Below are 3602 nucleotides of genomic sequence, written 5' to 3' on the forward strand. Positions count from 1 at the left end.
CATTGCTCCAACTGAAATTTGGATGATTGCGGTTGTTGGGATGATTGGTGGCTGGCACTGGTTGCTGTGAATGCTGAAAATTGCTCACAAACTGAGCTAATTCACTAGAAATAGCACACTGATCAGTCTCATGGGCTCCAGCATAAAGTTCACATACGCTGGTGATTTGATTAACTCTATAATTAGCCAAAGAGTCCACCTTCATCGTCAACGCCTTAAGTTGGGAAGCCATAGCAGTTGCTGCATCCAACTCCAGAATTCCTGTGACTTTCCCTGAGTCAGTCTCTGGGAAGGATTCTGGTACTCATTAGCAGCCATCAGTTCAATAAGTTCATAAGCTTCATCATAGCTTTTAGCCCACAAGGCTCCTCCTGATGTTGCATCAAGCATGGGTCTAGAAGTAGCACCCAATCCATTGTAAAAGCAATTAATAATTATCCAATCAGGCATGTCATGGTGTAGGCACTTCCTTAGCATCTCCTTATATCGATCCCAAGCCTCGCACAGAGATTCTTCTATTTGCCGAGCAAACTGGGTAAGAGCATTCCTGATTGCAGTAGTCTTCGCTATAGGGAAGAATTTAGTGAGAAACTTTTATTCCAGATCTTCCCATTTAGTGATAGACCCTGGTGGTAGATAATGTAACCAGCTCTTAGCCTTGTCCCTTAGAGAGAATGGGAAGAGTCGCAGCTTGATAGCATCTTCAGTCACATCAATAAACTTGAAGGTGTCGCAGATCTCGATGAAATCCCTGATGTGCATGTTGGGGTCTTCAGTAGGAGAACCCCCAAACTGAACTGAGTTCTGTATCATCTGAATCGTGCTTGCCTTGATCTCAAAAGTGTTAGCCTTCATGGCTGGTCTGACGATGCTCGACTGAATGTCATTAATCTTGGGCTGAGAATAGTCCATCAAAGCCTTCGGATTTTCTGCTTGATCTCCGATTGTAATAACCCCAAAATTTTGAACTTTTTGTAACCCTTATGAATAGTGTTTTTGCTGATATTGCTGAATAAGAAAACTTTTCATGCCACACTATGTAGGGGTTCCTTTATTGTTATTCTGAGATCGTATTAGTACTCTATATGATACATAAGTGTATGTAAAGATCGTTAGAATCCAAATTCGAACACTTTGATTTTTCCCGAAAATCCACCAGATACCGAAAGAATTGAGTATAAGGTAACAGGATAAAAAGGATTTAAATTCAAGGATTATAAGAGAGGATCATAAAAAGAATATAATGTATTGAGAACGGTTAAGGAAACCCAAGTAATAAGATCCCGGGTATGATCCCTCAAACGATAAACGAAAACGAAAGTTAAGCGAACCGTATAACAGATCAGTGGTCATTAGCCAAGTAATTAGAAGCTAATCAAAGAGGTTAGTGAGGATGATGTCATCAAACCAATAAGAAGAGGACAAGTGTGGGAGGATGACATAACAAGGTGACATAAGCATGACAAAGAAAAGTGTGTTGTTGGTTGATTAAGAACCACACAAAATTTACCATGGTAAAAAGTAATTAAAACAAATCAAAAGCAACCAACCAAGCCAAAAACAATTCATTTCACCAAAACACAAAGTTGACTTCTCTTTTCTTCATCAAAGCTCTCAGCCTCTCTTTGTTTTCAAGAAGAAAAAAATCAAAATCTAAGATCCAAGCCTTGTTAATTAGTGAGGTAATTATCTAATACTCCTTATGCATAGATATAGCTATCCTATAAGTTTCAGCTTCTAATTCATTCACAATCTCTTCCTAAAAATCATGGAAGAAGAGGGTGAATAGTGTTTTTCAAGAACTTAAATTATTGTTCTTGAGTTTTTGTTTAGATTAAGCTTGGATAAGGACTTTTAAGGGTGATTCCAAGCTAATTACTTGATTCTCCACTCTCCAAGGAAGGTATAACCCCTCCAAACCCTAACTTTACTTGAGTATTAGGTTTAGTTTTGTTGTTATGGTTAATGAGAAGCATGATTCTTGTATACTTAGAGATTGGTTGGTTTTATTATGTTTTGGAGTTGTAAATCTTGATGATTAGTTAATAAACTTAAGTAAACTCTTAGTTCATGATTGAGAAATAAGTATAAATTGGTAATATTGAGTTCTTGGGGCTGTTGTAGTATGGTATGGATGGATTTTGGTTGTATGAATGAATTGTGGTTGATTGGTGGTTGGTTTGGAGTAGAATAAAATTGGTAATCGCGTAAACATAGCCGTCGTAATGTCCGATTTACTTTAGATTATTTTTGCTCTTAACATTAGGACCCGAGAACTCCCTGTTAGATTTTGACCATTTCCATGAGTAGATAGTTCATGTTACGAGATTCATTTTGATATGTAGTTCGTTTGAATTCGATGTACGGTTTAGGAGAAACGACCGTTTTAAGTAACGACGTTTCGCGAACGAACCATTACCCCTCGTCTTACTTTGAAACATAGGTTAAAGACCTTAAAGGACTAATTGGAGTATGAATCATTTATGTAAAGTGTATTAGGCCGTTGGTAAGGCACTCGCGAAAGAATCGCCTTAAAACCCTTAATGGTTAATTTATTAAAAATGGTGGAGCCGAGGGTACTCGAGCGACTTAAGGGAATCGTTGAGCGCAAAGCGAGTGTTAGAGTCTAATTGGTTAAAGTATAGATTCATAAGCCACTTTGGTTTAATTCCAACTTATATGTTATTTATAGGTTACCAGACTCGTCCCAAGCCATTTGTCACCCCCAGTTGCTCAGGCAAGTTTTCTACCCGTTATACTGTTGTTGTGATGTATACATATGTATATGCATTATCTTGTGATAGATGCATGATGGTTAATTAGCAAATTCTTGCGATATATTGGAGCATGTGATATGGTATATATGCCTGCCTGTTTCGTAATCTTGATATATATATGTTGATTCAGTTGCATAATACCTATGCTAGAGATAAGCAGTAATTGCGTATACCCTTAGTATAGGGGACCCCAAGGTGAACATTTTCTAAAACCGGGAGTCGATGTTCCCGAGTATATTATATATATATATATATATATTTTTACATATATATATATATTGATATAGTTTTCCAAACTATTAATCGAATAAGGTTTATTCGATAACTTTATTTTATTTAATGAATATTAGTTGAGTATTCATTCGAGGACTTATGACTCGGTTTATTTTATTTAATGAATAATATTTGAATATTCATTCGAGGACTTATGACTCGCTTTATTATATTTAATGAATATTTTGAATATTCATTTGAGGACTTATGACTCCGCTTATTTATTAAATAATATTCTTTATTTTATTAAAGAATAATGTTTCGATAATCAAACTTATTTTCGATTATTCAAATAAAGATCACACTTTCGTATAAGTATATCTTTGGTTATTTAATATCCATTTCAAGTATGAGTTTAAAAACTTTTACTTCAATTATTTTTATAAGGATTATCCTTATGGGAATATTATTTAAATAATAATATTCAGATATTTTCTAATATATTGGGACTGATTTATTTTATTAAATCGGCATTACTCCAAACATTCTTAAAAATGTTTTCGAGTCTTCAAAATGATTTTTAAAGGTTAGAGCGGATCCCAAAACTCATTT

General features: G+C 35.1%; 1 non-coding gene across 1 annotated transcript; it reads left to right on the top strand.

The window, feature by feature from the left end:
* Window positions 1-448: 448 nt before the first annotated feature.
* On the top strand, window positions 449-555 carry LOC141669621 (small nucleolar RNA R71). The gene has a single exon (XR_012553889.1). It is a non-coding gene; the product is annotated as a small nucleolar RNA R71 (small nucleolar RNA).
* Window positions 556-3602: the final 3047 nt, after the last annotated feature.

This window comes from Apium graveolens, chromosome 6 (genome assembly GCF_009905375.1).
Source record: "Apium graveolens cultivar Ventura chromosome 6, ASM990537v1, whole genome shotgun sequence".
Classification (NCBI taxonomy): domain Eukaryota; kingdom Viridiplantae; phylum Streptophyta; class Magnoliopsida; order Apiales; family Apiaceae; genus Apium; species Apium graveolens.